Here is a 23,051-nt window from a genome sequence, read left to right on the forward strand (position 1 = left end):
GAGGATTCACAGAGATTTTTGTTTTGGTTTTGTTCAGGGCTGGGGCTCCCTACCCACCACGGAGCCCAAATGGGATGCCAATTACCGAGCAAGCAATAAATGTGCTCAGGAGTGGGCCGCCAGGGCTACCCAGACAGTAAACCTGCACCACCGCCAGGTTCGATGGTAGGGGCGTGGCAAAGACACAGCTGATCCTTGTAGATGAACTGACTAGCCGACTGATCGTAGCCTGGCCTTCCAGAACCACCCATCTTGGCAAAGCAGGGCCAACATGGTGTGTTGAAGCTGGGATCCTAAACCACCAGGATCCCCCTTTCCGAATTTCCACAGATCGCAGCGCTCAGCAAACACACCAGATTCTTATGATGCTAGCCTGAAACCTAGGCTGTGGGTATTAGATTCCAGTTCCAGATGCTAATCTGGAGAACCAGCAGAGTCACAGGGAGGTTCCCCTCACTACATACAGGAGCCTACATTGAGGGGGAATGTCAGAGAGCAGTAGCAATACAGTAACTGAAACTATCCTCTAAAGGTATTGTTACAAAACCACATGCAGAATGTGATGCCTAATATAAAACATGAAATCATCTTACCACATCTTAATGTATAATTGTGCGTGGCGGGGGATGAGTATTAAGACAATGGATGCTTCAGGAAAACCCACCACTCAATATAGCAGGATAGGTCTAAGTTCCTTTTTTTTTTTATCCAAATAAATATGACATTGTCTCTGAGTATTGTATTTGTATTGTAAAGTTAAAAGTTGTAAATAGTTGGCAATTACAGCCCTTTAATGTTCGGTAAAAAGTCGAGCGCTAGCTCTCTTTCCAAGAAGAAAGCACATACTGAGATGGATGTGGATAGTGATTCAGGAGATTCAGAGAGTGAAAACTCTGAAGTTCAGGAAGAAGTGGAAGAAATAGTTCCTGAAGGGACACCACAGGATACAGCTTCTAAAAAGGGAAGGAAGGAGGTATGGACACCAGAAAAGAAAGTTGAAATGATATGCAATATGAAGAAGTTGTTGAACTCTATGATTAAAAGTTCAGGACAAAGACCAGTGGAAACTAGTATGGAAAAAATAGTGAAGGCACGAGAGAGATTAAGGGCTCTCCTGTTACAAAGAGAACACCGAGTAACAGGTAATGTAGCAACGAAGATAATGGAAATATGGGATGACTTAGAAATGGTTATAGTAAAGTTGGAGATAGATCTACAAGTGAGCAAAGTTGAAAAGGAAGGTACTCAAGAACAAAATAAAAAGGAATATGCTACCGTATTAAAAGAAAAGTGTGTTGCAAAGCCTCGGGTAGCAATTATCACCACAAAGAACAAAAAACATAAATGTAGTGAAGACATTAAAAAAGACCTAATTAGAAATGTGAGACCTGAGCTACAACATGTTAAAGTCCAAAATCTAAGAACTGTTCTGGATAATAAGATCGTCCTCGAAGTAGAAACAGAAAAAGATATAGATATGCTCGCAGAATGTCCAAAGTTCAAAGAACTAAAATTATGTGTAGAAAAGGTACCAAAGAGAAATCCTAAAGTTTTGATTTACGATGTAGATCTAGATGTGAATGAAGATGAGTTAAAAGAACAATTATGGATCAAGAACTTAAAAGACTATGGTGTAAACCAAGAAGTGTACCAAGAAAGGTTCAATGTGGTATCCGTGAACAAAGCAAAGAGCAAGAAGTTAAATAACTGGATAGTGCAGATAACAGGTCCTGTCCACAAACAGTTGATCAGAAAAGGAAAAGTGTTCATCAATTGGTCCGCTTGTCGGGTCCGTGACATTGTCACGGTAACCCAGTGTTACAGATGTATGAATTATGGCCATATTGCGAAGACCTGCAAAATGAAAGCGTTCTGCGGACATTGTTCAACCGAAGGTCATTCATATAAAGATTGTGAGAACAAGGAAAAGTCACCGTGCTGTATAAATTGCAAGCGTAAAAAACAGACAGCAGAACATAGTGCCATAGACCATGCCTGTCCTGAATATGAAAAGGCTATAGCCTTAAATCGAAGAAGAACAGATTATGATTAGAGATAGTGCTGTGCTTGGAGAGAGACCTAGTGTGAGACTACAATTTTATTATGAAAAATTTTTTAGCCGCCTTACGAGTAGAGGTCTTCCTCCACGAGGAAGGGGCGGTAACTGTGGTCACACGGGATATTTGCTTATCTCTGTGTGACCACAGGCTAAAGACCGAGAAAAAATAATAAACTGTTTAATCAACAGAAATGTTAGAACAATTTTGGCCTAATAACCATAGTAGTGATGATAATTCACACAAATAATAATTGTAATAAAACTAAAAAGATTAAGACTTTTGCGCAGATAGGCTATTGCCTGGGTGGCGCACTGAAGGTTCTGTTGCTTAAATGGAATATCCAAATAAATAGAACCTGCACAATTAAATATAATGCTCTGCAATCTTGTTATTGTTATTGTTGTTATTCTGGTTTTTAGGAGCATTAGCAACTAAGGCCATATTGCTCCGGGATATGCGGTGGTCATTCCCTGACCTTTCCGCATCCTCCATATTTGGTGGTGATGGGCTCGAACCCCGGTCTAATCAAGAAGCGTGTGCTACGCACTGCTGCTCCTTCCCACCTGGCTACGGAGGCGCCTCTGCAATCTTGTAAATATGAGAAATGTAACTACTTTTTTTCCCGTGTGCTATGAAACTGGCATGAGGTGTCATCAAAAAATTCTGGGACACGACCAATATTTTGGAAATGATAAGCTTATTGGCTATTTGGAAGGATTTCTCCCAAAACAGTTTCCTTGACACTGTTTACATACTGATTCCAATGCTTCTGCACCTCCTGGAGGCGCCTCCATAGCCAGGTGGGGAGGAGCAGCAGCAGTGCGTAGCACACGCTTCTTGATTAGACTGGGGTTCGAGCCTGTGACCACCAAATACGGAGGATGCGGAAAGGTCAGGGAATGACCACCGCATATCTCTGGAGCAATATGGCCTTAGTTGCTAATGCTCCTAAAAAACCAAATAGCACAACAACATAACAACAGCATCTTCTGGAAGCATTCTTGATAGGCTTACATCTGTGACCTTTGAGAAATTTTATGCTTGGGGGAGGGGAAAATTACAGGGAGCTAATTCCAGTAAGTCTTTATGGGTCTTGGAAAATACAGTTTTCTACTGAGATGATCAGATCTTTGTTTTTGGATCATAACCATATGCAATTCGTCACTAGAAACAGAAGGAACAGAGTGTGGATGAGCAGTAGCAAGATCAACCCAATATGTGAGAACTTGCCAATCACTCTCTCTCTCTGATTACCAGTGAGAATGTCACAAACTTAGGTAAAACATGTCATACTTCCAAATTGTGTTAAATTGATTGATATCCCATAAGAAATATCAATTTCACTAGCAACTTTATGGATAGTTACTTGTGATCAGATCAAAAACATAAGCGATTTATTAATTTTTAAAGTTGAAAAAAGGCAAGAAGGAAGATTATCTTCAACAAAGTGGCCCTCTTCAAACTACATAAACCATGAAAAGTCTTCAAAAGACATATAGCATCTTCTCAGAAAGCTGTTTTTAATATCTCTTGGTTTCTGTTTCACTTTTTTTTTTATTTGAAATATTTGATACAAATTTGCTGCTCAGTAAAATCACTATGTGATGAATCACATAATGAAGATGCACTAATTTCAGATAAATGGTAATACATACATTTCTATGCCTAGATGAGTTGCCGAACATGTTTGTGACAAGTTGTAACTCACTATGATGCCATAACTTCCAAATACAAAGTTAATCTCCAAACGTTTTGATCACAGAAACCCCCCCCCCCCCTTTTTTTTAACCTTATCTTCAACAAAGTGGATCTAAATATTTTAGATCCATATTTAAAAGAAAATATTTTAAATGGTTCAGAAAATTGGTTATGGTAACTTCATGAATTAAAGTATAATAATTAATCTAGAAATTAGCAATAGTAAGAAAATATCCTTTTCATACCTCTGATCTATGCCAACTGGAAAACTGATGTAACAGAATTATTTTCTCGTTAACTCAATTTCCCATACATCTCAATGATTTAACTTAATATTGTGATAATTCAATTTCAGCTTATATGAAGGTAATTCAATTTCAGCTTATATGAAGGTAATTCAATTTCAGCTTATATGAAGGTAATTCAATATTAAAACAACTCATTACAAGATGGATGAAGGCTCCAGAGAAACCTAAGTCCATGTTAGTGCAGGTCTGTACTAAATTCTTAAGAATGATGTTCCACCAGGCCTATAACTAGAAACCAACCTGAAAATCCTGTTATTATATTTTCACACAAAATGAGAATAAATTTGAAATTCACACATTATATATATATGTAGTTTTTTTTTAAATTTATTATTTTTAAAAATTTAACTCTCAATACTACTAGTTTCTTCCATTGTGTTGTGCTTCTTACATGATATCACGTCTTCTGGCCTTCCAATTATGAAGTTGCTTAATGTAAGCTAGAATAAAAATTATAAGATTTCTAAGTGTTCAGAATCAATATATAGGCAATATTTACTTTTTTGATATGTTATTTTGATTACAAAACTAACAATACAGAAACAACATCCAAAACACTGAACAATTTTCCAAATTCTAAAACACCAGACAGGCTTCTTGATATTGTACACACATACCCTCTCTCTCTCTCCCCCTCAGTTTTTCTGAATTTGAACTTTTTTTTTGAAAAATCCAATTTTCCTAAATTTAGAATTTACAAATTTCAGAAAATTGGAAATTTAAAAACACCAGACAGTCTCTCCTTCACGGTGTACACACACACCAAAGCTTCTGCAACTTTTTTGTAATTGTTAATAGTTCTTGTCATGTTCTGAATAATTTAACCCCTTCATGGATTATCCTGAGATATCTCGTTTTTAGTTTTAAAAGTTATTTGGAAAAGTCATTTTAAAAGTTTTTATTGTATCCTGAAATATCTTGGGATACAATAATACCCAAACCAAACAATAATACCTCCAAATTTAGGACTGAAACATTTTCTCGGGCATTTATCTGGCTAATTTTGTATTAGAAGAAGATAAATCCCAGAGATTTCTCGGTACCTTCTTACATATGGCAGCAGATGGTTGGCTTTCATTGTACTTATTGTACAGCAAAGTCAGAACTGTAGCGCGTGTTCCTATGTGTCGCCAGTAAGCAAATAAAATTTGCTGTCCTAAATGCTGAATACTGATAAGTGTTAACCAATTAGAAAACTATATCGAAAAATATTACGGGGCCCTCTTGAACTGCCACCCGTAAGCATCACTTACCTCGCCTATCCACTTGCAGCAGTCGTGTCAGAATGTCGTAGTTCACGATTATTGCTTGTGGTGGGAGGTTACTGCTTGTGCAATCCACTTGATTTTTTAAATTTATTTATATAATGAGTAGTGAAGAGTGTTTTTCTGTTCCTTTCTTTTACTCAAGTGCTAATTTATTAAAAAAATCTGTATAATTTGCAAACTTTTTGCAAACAAGATAACTCGGGATAGCCCAAATGGGTTAATTACTCCCATGTATTTTCTACTAAAAAATTTATAAAAAACACAAAAACTATACAATGAGTATTCACATGATACATACTTTTAATCTGTAAAATAAAAAAGTCAATCCGTTATGGCACAATTTCAGGGAAAAAATGTTCTGGGAAGGGGTTAATCAGTAGTTGCAAATCTGTGACAAAAATTGGATTTCTGGTTTATGCAAAACAGTTAATTTAAAAATTGGTTCTCTGAGTAGTGCTATTAGATAGTAAACTAGTTCTCTTGATATGGTTATATTTAAGTTAGGGCTTAAATAATATTGAACTTAAGTCCTGGAAACTGATTTGAAAGTTAGGAATTATATGAACAGTTATTATATGAATGGCCTCGATCATACAACAGTGAAGAAGCTTCCATTACTGTATAACTTGAGCATTCTATGTTCAGTTGGTAATGGACTTTTGAATGCCATAATGCTGTAAGTAAAGGCTATGGTCATATGAATGCAAGAGAAATTATTCTGGCCACCACATATATGATAGTAAAATTTTACCAAAAACATTTCTAAATCCATATACCTGCTGCTATATTAAAAACATCAAGTTATAACACTTTTTTTTAGTGGATTGGATTAACACAATATACAAAAATTCATTACTGACCGACCATAGCAATTTTCATTATTTAAATGAAATGCTAATTTCATTTATATGATAGCAATGGAAAATGCATATTACCCACTAGGAGACCATGACAGTGTCTGCATTATGAATGAAATGTTTTCTGCTTTGGATTGTTTTTTTATTATTTTTTTTGCAATGATTTCAGGGCAACTGAAGGTGTTCTAGTGGTCACGAAACCTTTTCACTTTTAATGGAATTATAAAATTGCTTTACTAAAAAAATTTTGTCAGTAAAGTAGTAACTGCCTTAGCAACTTCATTGTGCCCAAGTTTCTTGACTTTGTTTCTAGTTTCTTCTCATTTCAAAATTTTGATCAGTGGTCCTAAGTATAAAAGAATAAACAGGAACATGGTTAACCAAGATAAATAATATGCTAATCACAGAGAAAGAAACTGGCAACAAAGCATAGATAAGTGATGATCCTGATTGCATTCTGTTGGTTCCTTCTCATTTCAAAATTTTGACTAGCAACTAGGTAAATTCAACTACTCAATATTAACACAATGAATGAATGTTTTGCAGAAATGCTTGCCATTTGTTTATAGACTTGGGGCACAGTTTTTTTGTTTTTTTTTTTTGTTTGTGTTAATGTTAGTTATTTATGTACATGAATAAACTTTTTATAAATTTTTAAGATTTGTTCTGCTTTACAGCTCAGCATTTGCTTTTAGAAATGAATTCCAAACTTTTAATTTTCAACCATCATGTATAAATTTTCAGAATGCTGGAGGTGAATGTTGATTTTTCAACATTCCAAAAATTACAACACATTGAATGAGTTCTCTCACATTTAGGTGGCAGTGAAAGTGTTGAACTACAGGGGATAATCATTATTCAAGAGCAATTGGTTCCAGAAAATTCCTTTTAAAATGGGGACCAATTTTCGTAATGTTTATTATTTAAATAAAACTAAATTAACTAGGTATAATATTTTAAGAGTCTATTATCTATATACTAATATCAGTGTAGATACACACACACAGACAACTCTTAAAGAAAAATTATGATAGCAGTGTGAAAAGCATAATTTCATCTATTTCATATTGTGCTTATCCTTCACCCAAGTATTACACTACCTCGAATAAGTAATGCTTCACTAATAGCAAAGACTATTGTTACTTATTCTCAGTGGGTACTCAGACAGCACTATTTCAAAGCTAGTTGGCTTTTCATTGGTGGGTGGGCAGGTACCCTGGTATCACAAGTGAAGTGTTTCTTATTTGAGATAGTGCAATACATGGGCAACTCATTGTGAAGGATGAGTAGATATGGTACATCTACACTGATATTATACAGTAATATTTATTGTGTATAACTTTGTTTATTGTGTAAAATCTATTTTTTACTATGTACTTGTACATAGTAAAAAATGGAAGAAGGAACTGAAAAATGAGAAAATTATTTTATTAGACATTTTTTATTATAATATATTACACAATGTAAGGTTAAGTAAAGTCTATTGATGTTACATTATTTTTCAGTTGTACGAATAAAGAATGAATCCAGAGTTGTTAGTGTTTTTTTTTTTTTTTTTTTTTTTTTGTAGTATTTTTTTAAGATAAAATTGTGTCGTAGAATTTAGTTGTCTTTAACTTTGCGCTTATCATTTGTTGCACGATAAAAAGATCATTCTCGCAAAAAAAAAAAAAAAAAAGCTTGGTCAATTTTCTCAAGGAAAAAGCTTTAATTCTTTAATTTCAAATCCTTGGATACCGGGGACCCCCCCCCTGTATATTGCAGATACTATTAAACACACCGTACACATGGTAAGCTTAATGGTATATGCAAAGACTGCACTGCTGTTGTTTTGTAAGAACTGTTTTTTTTAGTTTTGCTGCCATTTTCACAGAACTATTCAGTACTCCCATTTCTAAATCCACACAAAACTATCAAAGGTGGCTGTAACTTAAAGAGGTCATGTCTTGACCATTTCATGCATGCCCCCTTTGTCTGTATGCAGGTTCTCACTGACCACACAAAAATGAAATGTGGGGTGGCTACCTGAATTCATCATGAGAAAATATTGGCAATCAATGTGCACTGTTCCCTCAGCACAACATCAAAAAGTTTCCCCGCATATTATCCAACTTTTGTAAGAACATTTGAAATTTGCAATATTACCTTGTCTAGTGACTGTAGACAAGGTAATACTTTGCAACAAATTTGCCATTTTTGCAGTTAACAGAGAGAGAGAGAACACAGTTTACTGTGTTCTCTCTCTCTGCAGTTCTCAGCAGTTGAGCATTGGCAAAATTTTTCTTAATTCTGCAACCATTTAATGATCAAATTCAACTAACTATTCACTGAATACATGTTGCATCATCCAGGTCTGCCTGTCATAGGGATACAAAATAGGAAATATAGTCAAATCTATTCCTTTTAAATGAAAGATTCTGCAAATCTGCCCAAGATCAGTGGTTTCTTTCCGTCATGCCATCCACTTAAAGGAAAAAAAAGAAAACCATAATGCACTGTCTTCTTGTTTTATCCTTCACTCAAACCTACTAGCCTTGGAAGGTTCATTTTTGATAAAACAGTCTGATATAATACTAAAAAAACAAGACTATTTTATTAAACTTTGGCTACTTAGGTGATCAGAGAATCCAATATTGTCATTAGCAGCAGCTACATCACTCCATCTGATTTGCCAATCATAGCTTCACAGTATATGTTAAATGAATCTTTGAATTACAGCAACTGGCAAGCAGGTCTTGGTTCAAAGTTATGTTTAAGGCTAAACAAACTAACATCACAATATTTTTCTTGTAGAATTGGTCCATTCACTGGCTGGTAGGTTTTGACATCCAGCTACCAAGAACCACTGTTAAAGAACCTCTTGAACATCAGAATATAAGTAAGGCAAATATTCTTTCTCTTTGTAGCACAAACAGATATGAAATCATGAAATCACATTTTCATGATTCTGCTTTTCTGCCAAACTTAAAACTTTATTTTTGAGACAAAACAATCATGAGAACTGCAATGTGCAGAAGATTTCTGAAAATTGACTATTTTTATATTTGTTTAACACATTCACTGCTTCCTTACACAAATATGCGGCAACTGATTTTTAATCCACTTGGGATTTAAAAATCAACTTTTAAAAACTACCCAACTTTTTCTTCCAATTTGACACAAAAACCAGATATTTCTATGAAGCAACTTGTCGCCAGCGGCTGACTAATTCAGTCATAGTGAGAAAAAAGCCCAAAAATATAACTGCCTTCTCCAATCCGGACTGACTCAATCCTGTAGTTTTCTATGACTATCCTACTACAGGATAGTTGTAGTTTTAATATATATTAGGTCAGTCGGTGAACTGGTAGCTTGGAGGGATTCACAGACAAATGGATTAACAGTAGCTGCAAGCATGAGGCAAAAGTGATAATTGAACTGCTTCTACTGGAATGAGCAGCAGCCTGGAAAGTGAGGTGCTCAAAATTTCAAGGACTGCTGGGAGTCATCATGGAACACATAAATACATGGGCTGTGTTAGCGACTAAGAGTAAGAACAGGCGCATGTTTACTTGCATGTATACCAATGCTAGTCAAGACATCAAAGTCACAAATATTGTTGGTATATCAGAGATGTGTCAAAGATATAAGGAATGCAGAATTGGAATTTGGGGAGTACGATGTGTACACAAAGGACAGACAGAATAAAAAGGAAGGAGGGGATATGCTGTTAGTTAGGAAACACAAAATCTAAGGAAGTGCATCCAGTTGACATGGGCGGACAGTGCGATGTTGAGTCAGTTTGGTGTGGCATAAGCACTCGGAAAGGAAAATTGAGAGTGGGAGTGTGTTATAGGCCAAATGACTCTGATGAGTACAACGAACAGCTGTACAGAGAAATAGAGTAGGCCAGTAAATCAGATTGTCTTATAATGGAGGATTTTAACTTCCCAGATAAAGACTAACTTATGGGTTGGTCGCTTGCATACTAGCATGACTTTTGTGGATTTATTGGATGACTGTTTTCTACAGCAGCAGCATGTTCGAGAGGCAACCAGAGGGAGTAATACTCTGGATCTGATTATCAGTAGTGATTCTTCATGCATTAAGAATCTGCAGATAAAGGAACCACTATGTGGCAGTGATCAAAGTGAACTGATGTGGGATTTACTTAAAGATGTAACTACCATCAAGGGAAAGGGTTTTTGCTTTTGTAAAGGTGACTACAGTAGTCTCAGACAGTTTTTAAATTCTAAGCAGTGGGATCAACTGATGATGTTACCAACAGCAAATTCTAAATGGGAAGCATTCAAGGAAGTAATCTTGGAAGCTACTAGGCTTTTCATGCCAACTATAAAATACTGTTCAAGGTTTAGACCCAAATGGATGTCAGATGAACTAACGAGGCTCGTAGCAGAGAAGAAAAATGTATAGGATGCAGCATATAAATTATCAGGAAACACAGAAGGTTATGGTAGATATAAGCTAGTCTGTAATCAAGTCACAAAGGAGGTTAAGCAAGCGAAGGCCGATTACAAGAAATCTTTTGCAAAGGATGCAAAGAAATACAGAAAAGACTTCTTTACTTATGTAAACTCTAGAAGGGGATAAATAATATTGGTCCACTTGATAAAGATGGTTTGACTGTTGATGATTCTGCTCAGATAGCTGACAAACTGAATGAGTATTCTGCATCTACATTCACACATGAGGAATTATATAAAGTGGAGGACAGAAGCTTATTAAGCTCTAACAGGGAGCTACATGATATTGTAATAACTGACAGCAAAGTGGAGGAGAAATTGTTGAAGTTAAACATAAGAAAGGCACTTGGGATGGAAGGAGGTGGCAAAGGAAGTAAGCAAACCCTTAGTCCTAATTATGAGAACATCCGTGAACAGAGGTCAGGTCCCTTCAGACTGGAGATGTGCAAAAGTATCGCCAATTCACAAAGGGGGATCGAAGGGTGACATGAGTAATTACAGATCCAGTTAGTTTAACTTCTGTTCTGGGGGGGAAATAATGGAGTCACTGGTTAAAGAAGCATTACAGGATTATCTAGAGCAGGGGTGGGCAACAGCCGGCCTGTGGGCCACATCCGGCCCGCGACGATGTTGAATCCGGCCCCCTCGGTAAATGCATAAATATAGAAAATCCATACCTGACTACACTCGCCGTAAACGTTCGGCTTAATTCGGTTCAATCGGGAATCGCGGCCAGTACAACAGTAACCATATGGGTAGAAGTAACCCCAGAGAAACGTACCAACTGTGTGGTACTACACTTAAGGTGGTAGAAAATGAAAAAGACCTGGGAGTAATTGTGCAGTCAGATATGAAGTTCTGTGAGCAATGTAGACAGGCTGCCAGGGCAGGTCATGGGGTTTTGTCAATGATATATAGGAATTTTGCTAGCAGAGAAAAGGAGGTGATTATCCCTCTGTATAAGGCAATGGTCAGGCCACGCCTTGAGTACTGCGTACAGGTCTGGAGGCCTCATTTTAGGAAGGATATAGATTTACTTGAGCGTGTACAGAGAAGGGCAACAAGATTGGTGAGGGGAATGAAGGGATCCTCTTACCAAGAGAGGCTTAAGTTCTGCAAATTGCAGTGGCTGGAGACTCCTGCACGGTGATCTGATTAAGGTATATAAGGCCTTGAATGGGTTGAGCACGCTGAATTCTGATGGGATCCTTCCACTTGTTCAGATTACGAGCCTAAGGGGGCATAAATTCAAATTAAGAAAAGACAGATGTAGAATAGATGCGTGGAAATTTGCCTTTAGCCAGCGGGTGGTTAATTTCTGGAACAAACTTCTATCTATCGTTGTGGAAGTTGATAGGTTGAATAAATTTAAGTAGGAACTGGACAGGCATTTGGAGGGAATGGTGTGATTTTTTTTTTTTTTTGGCTGATTCTGCATAAGCTCATACATTTGCTTTCTTGCATCACATGCCACTACTACTACTACCACCAAGTGACTCTACGTAGCGTCAAAAGAGTTATTTCCTAATTATTATTGTAGCATCAATCGAACGAAGTTCCTTTGGGTTTGACTTCTTATTGAAAAAAATAATATTGGTGCGAGATATTTTATGTTTTATGCCTTTTCTAATTATTACAATTTTTAATTTAATATAATTTATAGCTCATAAAATGAGCCAATTAAAAAAAAAAGAAAAATTGATGCCGAATGCCGCATTTTCAATGATAATTGGACATTCAGATATTTTTTTAAAAATACATTAATAATTTGGTAATTCAAGTAATATAACATTTTTTAGGTTCTGATTTTTTTTATTAAATCGTTCAATCTATTCTGGCCCGCATCATGATGCGAAAATTTCATTCAGCCCGCATCATGATACGAAAATTTCATTCGGCCCTCTGATGAAAAAAGTTGCCCACCCCTGATCTAGAGAATACTTCAGTTATTAGCATTAGTAGAGGCATTTGATGCAAGAAAGCAAGCTTATGCAGCATCAGCCAAAAAAAAAAAAAAAAAAACCCACTTCCACTTCACCCCTCTGTTCGTTCGAAATACCTGTCCAGCTGAGCCTTGAACTTATTTAGGCTATCAACCTCCACCACAAGGGATGGCAGTCTGTTCCACCAACCAACCACCCGCTGGCTAAAGGCAAATTTCCGTACATCTATCCTACATCTGTCTTTCCTTAATTTGAACTTATGCCCTCTCAGGTGGTTATTCTGAGCAAGAGGAAGAATCCCATCAGCATTGAGCATGCTCAAACCATTCAAGGCTTTATACACCTCTATCAGATCACCTCGCTGGTGCCTAGTCCCCAGACACTGTAATTTGCAAAACTTAAGCCTTTCTTCGTAAGAGCACCCCTTTGTTCCATTCACTAATCTTGTTGCCCTTCTCTGTACTCGTTTCAGCAGCTCTACATCCTTCTTGAAATGAGGCCTCCAGACCTGTATACAGTACTCTAGGTGTGGCCTGACCATTGCCTTATACAAGGGAATAATCACCTCCTTATCCCTGCTGGAAAAATTCCTGTATATCATTGACAATACTCCATGAGCTACTCTTGCAGCCTGTCTGCACTGCTCAGAGAACTTCATATCTGCCTGCACAACCACCCCCAAGTCCCTTTCATTCTCTACCACTTCTTTCTCTGTTATAGTTCAGACACAGCATGGGTTTGTTAAGGCAAAATCTTGTCTCACCAATTTGATTAGATACTGTGATGTGGTCACAAGAGAACAGGATGCAAAACATAATTTTGATATCATATACAGGTAATGCTCGTATAACATGGTAGTTAGGTTCCTATAAAATCTCATGTAGTGCAAAACCATGTTATATGGGACCAAAAACCAGCACAAAAAGAGGGATTATGTTCAAAAACCTAACAAAAATACACCCTTTTTTTTTATAACTATAAGAAAATTAATTTTTATTAAAAAATAGTAATAACTGAACAAATTGTGATACTTATATTGAGAATATCATCACCTTCTGATCTTTCATTTGCAGCATCTAGATTTCGTGTATCTTCTGCTCTCTTTAAAAAATCAGTAATTTGGGTTTGTTTGCATTTGCTTGATAGATCTTTGTATTTTTCATGGTATGGAGCTAAGCATTTTTGAAGCTGCCTTTTGAACTTTGTGCTCCTTTCAGTCGAAGGCTCTGCATTCAAAAAATAAGATTTTAATTGCTAGGCTAAGTTTATGCCTTCCTGTATGCTTCTTAGTGTAAAATTTGAAACTTCAGAATATTTCGTCCTCTGTGCTACATCCTCTGAATTGACTGTTTCATTTAAATTTAAACTTTTTGCAACGTATGATACCTTTTTTAATTTTGCAACGTATGATTACCCCTTTTTTAAGACAATCCAAAATTTGTATCTTTGATTCTAGAAAAATAAAGTTTCTTTTGAGCAGTGCTTTTTTACTTTCCTTAGGTATAATTTAGGACTGCAATTTAATCCACAACAAAGAAATTATTCCAATACAGTTCTTAAGAACAAAGTTGAGTAATACATACCAGAAAAATTTACAAACGACCAAATAAAAACCAAAATAACCTTACAAAATCCTTAAAAGTCATAAACTGCCCACTTTGAAGTCACAATTTTTTATGGTCTCAAAAAAGCGCAAGTTCAATAGCACAGAACCTAACACGGAGATTTTACAACAAAATAAAATACAGAGTTTTTGCAATAATTTTCACAAAAAAGAAGGGAAATGTTGAAAAATTACACCTAACATTATAGCAGGGATTTCCTTGCACAAAAGCTCAAAAATACCGTGTTATGCGAGGTTTGCTGCAGTTCTCTAACCGTGGTATATAAGTACTGTGTTGTGCAAGGATTTCCACAATTTATCAATTGTGTTAGAGCGAAACTGTGTTGTTGAAGTATCATGTTTTACGGAGATTCCTGTACTTGGATTTCAGGAAAGCTTTTGATACTGTTGGACACGGAAGAATACTGTGCAAATTGGAGCAGTTTAGCACTAATGGCAAGTTGCTGCTATGGTTAAAGAGATGGTTGAGTGGGTGATAGACAGAGAGCAGTAATCAATGGACACTGTTCTTTGTGGACTAATGTTATTAGTGGAGTCTCCCAAGGTTCAGTGTTGGGCCCATTGTTGTTTTGTATATTTAGCAATGATATTGATGAAGGTATATCACGTTTAATGTCCAAGTTTGCAGACAATACGAAGGTTGGTAGGGTTGTTAATGACAGTATGCTACTGCAACAGGGTCTAGAAAAGTTGAGCAGATGGGCCGAAAGGTGGCAACTCAAGTTTAATATTGACAAATGCAAAGTACTGCAGGGTAGCAGTAATCCCAGAGTAGTGGAGAATGAAAAGGACCTGGGGGGTAATTGTGCAGTTAGATATGAAGTTTTCTGAGTAGTTCAAAACTTCTTTGCTACAGCAAAGAAATTTTAAGAACTTTAGAGCCTATACACTTGTAACTGTGGCTGTGGGGGGGGAGTGAGGGAAGAAGGGAGGGAGGATCACTGAATCAGAAGACACTAGTCCTACAGGGGGGTATAATTCTGGTTGTTTCAACTGTCAGAGAAACAGGGAAGGGAACATGCTGCATAACAAAGCATCACGTTTTAATGCAATCGATGGACTTAAATGTGAGAAAATCCATTCAATGTAAAAAAATCAACTCTTCAACATCCCCAGCATTTTGACAATTTATACATAACAGTTGAAAATTAAAAGTTTGGAATTTATTGCTAAGAGCAAAGACTTACTTTTGTGCTGAGCTGTAAATCAGAACAAATCTTAAAATGTTATATAAAGTTTATTCATACACAAACTAATTTCAACATAAAAACAAATAAAACTGAGTGCCAAGTCTATATACAAAAGCCAAGCATTAATGCAAAGCATACAATCGTTGGGCCAATACTGAGTAGTTGTTAACTTCATGTGCCTTCATATTTACAGCACTGTTGGTTGACCTCTTAAGAATGACTGTTCATACATGTTGTGACACAGTGTTTGAGAGCATTCTGAATGCAGTGAGGTGTTCCAGCACATCACTTCTAGTGCAGTTTTACGTGTGTGTATATATATATATATGGTCGTCTGTCCTCTGTCGATATGGGGCATAATGGTCAGTCTATTTTATTTTAATTTATTCTGATTTTGTTATCTTTCAGTAGTTCCTTTAACCCCCCTTTTTTGGTGATATTTCACGTCTTTTGGAACTGGTACCTCTCGGGGGGGGGGGGGGGGGGGGAGTTCGAAATTATATAGGGTTTCTGGGCTATTATTTATGTCCAACTTTTATTCTTCTTTTTCGTTCGTTTGTTTATTTCGTTATTTTTATGTTAATTTTTGCTCTACTACTGGCTTATGTTTTATTTAATTTAAAAAAAAAATATATATATAACGGGTAGGTATGAGACATTCCTTTAGTCTGGCTATCGTTCTGCTCAAAGCCCCAGATGAAGTAGCAGACAGATGGGCCAAGCAGAATAACAATAAAAATGATAATAAACAATTTACATTGTTTATTATCATTTTTATTGTTATTTTCATTATTTAGCATCATATTATTTTTAATACCATCTCATTAATATAACGTTTATAGGCCTCCCAGGCTAAAGCTAGTTTACATTTGCTAACTTGGTAGCTTGGTCCATATATACCTAATTCCCTACAGATAAATACCATTTAATTAAATAAAATCAACCACTATGTATATATATATATGTGATGAGGCAGCAAATATATTAAACGTTAATAACACATACTTATTTCTGTTTCCTTCTGGAATTTATTCATTCCTACTATTTAATCTGCCTGAGGTTGTTAGTCTTTTTCTTAGTTTAGGCATTAATAATTTCCTACTTTTTTTAGATGTGTTGACTTTGAAAACAATACATTCTTTATTATTTTTGCTTATTTTATTTGATGTTCTGTTGGATCAACAGTAAACCAAACGCTTTTTTTTATTCGTCTCTTTCTATTATAAATTTTTTGGCTCTAATCTACCTTTTTGCTAAATTCAAGATCTAATTACTACTCTGTTGTTGTTGTTGTTGTTTATTAGTTGTTGGCGCATCGGCTTCTGTGGCCATAATGCACCTCTCTTGGTTTTGCTTTCCTAGTCCGGTTTCTTTCAAATTTTAGATCTAAGTAATACCTGACTTTATGAAGAGGTGGAGTTCAAATGGATTCATTGACTTGTGGTGATTTTTGTGTTTTAAATCTGATTATATAAGCCTATTGATTTTAGGTAGTGAGAAACTTCTCTTATTTTCTTCACTTAGAATGTTTTCCAAAACTAGAGCATCTTGAATTTTAGTTAATGACCTAAAAGCTACTTTTCTTTCATTTATAAAGGCTGGACAATCTAGAAGTAATGTTTAACTGTTTGTTGTACATGGCACCGACTGCATTGAGGCAGTTCTTCAGCTTTAAGTAGATAGGAATGGGTTAGGCATGTGTGCCCTATCCATAACCTGGCAAGGGTTACTTCTTTTCGGACATCTCTTTCACTGGATTTTCACTGATTTAATTTGAAAAAGTTTGAGTTTGCTCACTCCATATTCTTTGCCACTGTTTTTTGCTGTTCACTTTGATACTATGTCTGTAGTCTGTAAAAGGTACTTTGGTGGTTGAAGAAAGGGCTTTAACTCCCATATGTCCAGGAATCCAACAAAAGGTAACATCTTGTTTTCTTTTAAGGATTTTGTTTAGGGTGTCTTGGATGGAAATTCTTTGTGTCACATTGCATTGCTTGCATTATAATGAGGAAATCTGTGAAGATCAGACTGTGGAGTAGCTTTTGCTGCTATATTTGGTCTATTGCTAACTTTACTGCTTGTAGTTCAGCTGTGAAGATGCTACATTCTGTTGGGAGAACTTGGGTTATTGTAGTATCAGAGAAAACTGCTGCCGCGTCTACTTTTGTATTGGTTTTCAATCCATCTGTATATATTTGCACGTATTGTGGATATTTCTCTAGATATGCAGCATGTAGTTGTTGAAAGCTGCTTCCTGGTAGGGAATGTCTTCCCCAAGAGTGAAAGTAAGTATCACAGATCAGTGATATTTCCCAGGGAAGGGGGGGGGGGTCTTGGTGCGTTTCGTATGATAGCTAGTTTGTTGAAATCAAGAGACCAAATTGGAAGTAGTTCCTTGATGCATATGTTTGCCAGTTTGTTAACTGTTGGGTGTATTCTGTACGTATTTTCCCATATTGGTGTATATAATGTTTTGAACGCAGGATGGTTTGGAAAACATTATTTTAGCTGTATAAGATAGGAGTTCTTGTCTTCTGAGGTGAAGTGGTGGTTCATAAGCCTCAGCATAGAGACTTTGAACTGGAAACGTATGGAATGCTCCTAAAGGTATGCGTAGTGCACTATAGTGTACAGGGTCTAACCATCTTAATGCACTCGATTATGGGACACAGGTGCCCTCCACAGGGTCTAACCATCTTAATGCACTCGATTACGGGGCACCTGTTTACAGGTGCCCCGTAATCGAGTTTGGATCTTATCAAGCTTCTATACAGATGTAACAAGGTGTACCTGTCTGCTCCCCAATTTGTTGCAGATATAACTAAGAATATTTAATTTCTTTAGATAGTTTATACTAAGATGCTTTATGTGATCTAAAATGGTCACTTTCTTATCTAGGGTTAATCCAAGAAAATTTGTGCTGGATGTTATTGGGATTACTTCTTCTTCTAGCTTTAATTCTGGGTCTGGGTGAAGTTTCTTTTCCAACAAAAGTGTATTCCTACTGTCTATTGCTTAGAGATTTTAAAGCCATTGTTTTGAGTCCATGCAGTTATTTTATTAATTATTGTTTGTAATTGACGCTCTATTGTTCGCATGTTTTATGATTGACAAGAAATGATGAAATCATCAACATAAAGTGCTGCATCTATGGTCCCTGTGGTACTCCCTCTTGCTGCACAAAGATTTCCGATAGTGTGGTCAATATCTTAACTTGGAAAGTTCATTGTTGCAAAAAATTTCGGATATACATTGGTAGATGTCCTCTCATTCCAAAGTTATAAATGTCTCTAAGTATTCCATATCGCCATGCTGTGTCATATGCCTTTTCAATAACAAAAAATATCATTACTAAAGCTGTTTTTCTTAAGAAGGCATTTCTTATGCTTTCTGCTTTTATCATTAAGTCTAGAGTGCACCTGTTCTTTCTGAAATCACATTGAGCTGTATTTAGTAAGTTATGGGTTTCTAAAACTACATTAGTTGGGCATTTACCATTTTTTTTTAAGTATTTTCCCAAGGCAGCTAGTTAAGGCTATTGGGCAATAGTGATTTGGATTTGTGGGATCTTTATCTGGTTTTGGAAAGGCTAAGACTTTTGCGTGGCGTCATTGATTGGAAAGGAATTTTCCAGGTATATTCTGTTACATAAGAGCAGCAATGATATCAATGATTTCTCATCTAATTTTTGTACCATCATATATACTATTTCATCTGGACCTGCTGCATTTTGCTTCGTCTGTGAGATGGCCTTGAAGTTCTCTGAGAGTGAAAGGTTGATTATAGCATTCTTTGTTTTTACTAGAGAAATTCAATTTATATGTTTCTGCATGGGCTTTATGTTTTTGGAAAGTTGCCTCATAGGAGTTACTATCTGATATTTTTTCAAAGGTTCTATATAGAGCATTTGCTATGTCTTTAGGTTTAGCTATATCTTGTCCATTCCATTTTATAAAAGGAGGAGAAATTCTTTGATATTTGTTGTTCATTTTATTTATTTTGTCCCAAACTTTCGACTGTCTGTTTTCCTAGTAATCGTAGATGCAAAACGGATCCAAGATTTTTTCTTACTAATTTTAGTAATGCGTCTGACATTCGCCCTTGCCTTTTTGAAAAAGTATCAAGTTGGTTGTGGTAAGGTGTCTTAGGAAAATATTCCATGATTTGATTTTCTCACATTTTTCTAGGGAACATGCATCATTCCACCATGGCTTTGGATGTATGGGACATTTTGATGAAGTTTTTGGTATTGTTAATTTTTTAACCTGGAGGAGTTTGTCAGTCACATATTTCACTGCAGAGTCAGTCAATACCTGTTGGATTTGTTGTTGTTCTAATATTTTCCTGCTAGAAAAATTCTAGCAGAGTATAAGGCAATATGGTCAGGCCACACCTAGAGTACTGTATACAGGTCTGGAGGCCACATTTCAAGAAGGATGTAGAGCTGCTGGAACGAGTACAGAGAAGGGCAAAAGATTAGTGAATGGAACAAAGGGGTGCTCTTACGAAGAAAGGCTTAAGTTTTGCAAATTACAGTGTGATCTGATAGAGGTGTATAAAGCCTTGAATGGTTTGAGCATGCTCAATGCTGATGGGATTCTTCCTCTTGCTCAGAATAATCACCTGAGAGGGCATAAATTCAAATTGAGGAAAGACAGATGTAGGATAGACGTGCGGAAATTTGCCTTTAGCCAGCAGGTGGTTGGTTGGTGGAACAGACTTCCATCCCTTGTCGTGGAAGTTGATAGCCTAAATAAGTTTAAGGCTCAGCTGGACAGGTATTTTGAACGAACAGAGGGGTGAAGTGGAAGTGGTTATTTTTTATTTATTTATTTTTATTATTATTTTTTTTGGCTGATGCTGCATAAGCTTGCTTTCTTGCATCAAATGCCTCTACTAATGCTAATGCTATTACCAGCTGTTTGTATTTTGCCCAGTTTGCCATATTTAATCTCGACTTTGGAGCTCTTTCTGGTTGACAAGGGGTAGGCTCATTTAAAGTAATCTTTATTGGATAATGATCACTACCCAGGGGATCATTATCAACTGCCCACACCAGTAGAGGGTATATTGATGGAGAGCATATAGAAAGGTCTATAGCTGTGCCAGTTCCTGTGATTAGACATATACAGGGTGTTTCAGTTAAACGTTTCAGAACTTCTAAGAGGTGTAGGGTACATCCTGACAACTCGAAATCATATAGCAATGTGGGGTCGGAAATGCTTTCCTGAAGCGGTGTTGTACACAGAAGCACCATAAAGAAAAGAGACCGTAAGTGAGAAATCGTTTTAATAATACATGAAAAGAAGCAAAAGGTACATGGATTAAAGTAAGTGTTTGAAGTTTCTTCCACGGGCTACAATGCACGCCTCACATCTCCGACGCATGGACATTCGAACATTCTGGAATACTCCAGGCGAATTTCGAATTTCTTCGGCAGCTACTGCGATTCTTGCAACCAGCTCCTCAGCACTGTCAACAGGGGTGTCATAAACTAGCGATTTCATATGACCCCAGAAATAAAAATCAAGACATGATAGGTCGGGTGACCGAGCAGGCCAACGCACGGGACCACCACGTCCGATCCACTGTTGACCAAATGTGACATCCAGGTAGTTACGAACATCTCCGCTATAATGGGCAGGGGCTCCATCGTGTTGGAACCACATTGTGTGTTGCGTCGATGCAGAAATCTGTTCATCTCTCAAAAGTTGTGGCAATACTTGCTGCAGAAAGATCAAGTAGATAGGTCCGGTTAGACAACACGGTAACAGGTAAGGTCCGATGAGGTGATCTCCCATAATACCGGCCCATACATTGACCGAAAATGGAATCTGTGCTGCACGACGTTGTATTGCATGCGGGTTCTCGACCGCCGAGATATGATTGTTATGCGTGTTGAAAATTCCTTCCCTTGTGAAGGATGCCTCATCGGAAAACAACACTTCAGCAGGAAAAAAGGGGATTTGTAGCACATTTTCCAAGGTACCACTGTGCGAAAGTAATACGAGGTGCATAATCCTCCGGTTGCTGTGTCTGGACATGCTGCCTGGAGTACATCCAGAATGTTCAGATGTCCATGCGTTGGAGATGTGAGGCGTGCATTGTAGCCCGTGGAAGAAACTTCGAACACTTACTTTAATCCATGTACCTTTTGCTTCTTTTCATGTATTATTAAAACGATTTCTCACTTACGGTCTCTTTTCTTTATGGTGCTTCTGTGTACAACACCGCTTCAGGAAAGCATTTCCGACCACATTGCTATATGATTTCGAGTTTTCAGGATGTACCCTACCCCTCTTAGAAGTTCTGAAACGTTTAACTGAAACACCCTGTATATATGGGTGCCCCATCATTCAAAAGTATTAGGTTGAGGTTATCAAGTAGTTTCTCTAGAATTTGACTTCTTTTATCTGTTTTCATTTCCCCATAGAGGATGGTGGCCATTCATATTTCCCATATTAAATAAAGGAGGTGGTAGATGGACTACCAGGTCTTCTAGATCTGTATAACTTATATCTTGGTTTGGTGGCAGATACATGGAGGCGATTGTTATATGATAGTTTACTGCAATCCGTACTGCTATGACCTCTAGATTAGTCTGCAAGGGAACCTGTTGGGTAGGTATGCTGGAGTTTACTAAGATTGCTGCTCCTCCATGTGGTATACTGTTGGTAATCCTGTCCTTTCTGTATATACCATAATGTTTTAGTGTTATTTTATTCTGAGGTTTAAGATATGTTTCTTGCATAGACTAATTGGATTGTAATGCGATAGGAGATCGTGGATATCTTCAAAATTGCTGCGGAATCCTCTACAGTTCCGATGTAAAAATGTGTTCATTATTTGGTTTTGTTAATATTTTCAGCTTGTTTTCTTGAGGTATGGCTTTCCGGTATGCATCTCTTCTTCCTCTGCAAAAATTTCTAGTATTGTTTCTTCCATCTGATTCTTTTCTTCTACTTCCATGTTATCCATTTTATTCCCATTTACTTCAGTGGTTCTATCTTATTTTGTGGGTTTGTTGGTTTCTCTAGTTGGTGGTGTCGTAATGGGCATGTTTATTGCCTGTTCTGCTTTTTGTTTTGGTTCAATGAGCAGTGAGCATGTCCAATCTGAAATGGACTTTTTTTGGTAGGATCGTTACTTCTGTCTGTATTTCTATTGTTTTATAAGTTTGTGTTACTTGTGCATAAGATGGTCTATTTGTTTGTTGTGGCTGTATTGTTCTTTTAGCTTCTTGATATGTTACATTGTTTTCCACTTTATATTTCTGTATTCTCTTTTCTCTCTTCTACTCTTCACATTATTTTGAGTAGGCATTATGCTCTCCTCTGCAGTTGGGGCATCTTGAATTTTGTGCTGTACAGTCTTGTTGGTATGTTCTCATGACCCGCATTTTGCACAGATAGCGAAACTTCTGCATACTGCTCGAGAGTGTCTGTACTTCTGACACTTAAAACGTCAGACAGGATTTGGAATGTATGGTCTCAGTGGGCAGTTTAGATATCCAGCTTTTACAGTTTTTGATGGTTTTGGAGTGTTGAAGGTCAGAATTATATTCCTCGTTGGGATAATTTCTCTGTCTCTTTTTATTGTTATTCTTTTGACTTGAATAACCCTTTGATCTTTCAGCTATT

At 36.8% G+C, this 23,051-nt stretch overlaps 1 protein-coding gene across 3 annotated transcripts in view; it reads right to left on the bottom strand.

Annotated features, from left to right (window-relative positions):
* Nucleotides 1-4,415: 4,415 nt before the first annotated feature.
* Nucleotides 4,416-23,051, bottom strand: part of LOC150075068 (protein disulfide-isomerase A5) — a 755,693-nt gene continuing 737,057 nt past the window's right edge. For all 3 annotated transcript variants that reach the window (XM_090388976.1, XM_090388975.1, XM_090388974.1), the window contains one exon: nt 4,416-4,506. The gene's annotated coding sequence lies outside the window, so the exon portion shown is untranslated. The remainder of the gene's footprint in view (nt 4,507-23,051) is intronic.

This window comes from Mastigoproctus giganteus, chromosome 14 (assembly GCF_048544385.1).
Source record: "Mastigoproctus giganteus isolate SK-2022 chromosome 14, ASM4854438v1, whole genome shotgun sequence".
Lineage (NCBI taxonomy): Eukaryota > Metazoa > Arthropoda > Arachnida > Uropygi > Thelyphonidae > Mastigoproctus > Mastigoproctus giganteus.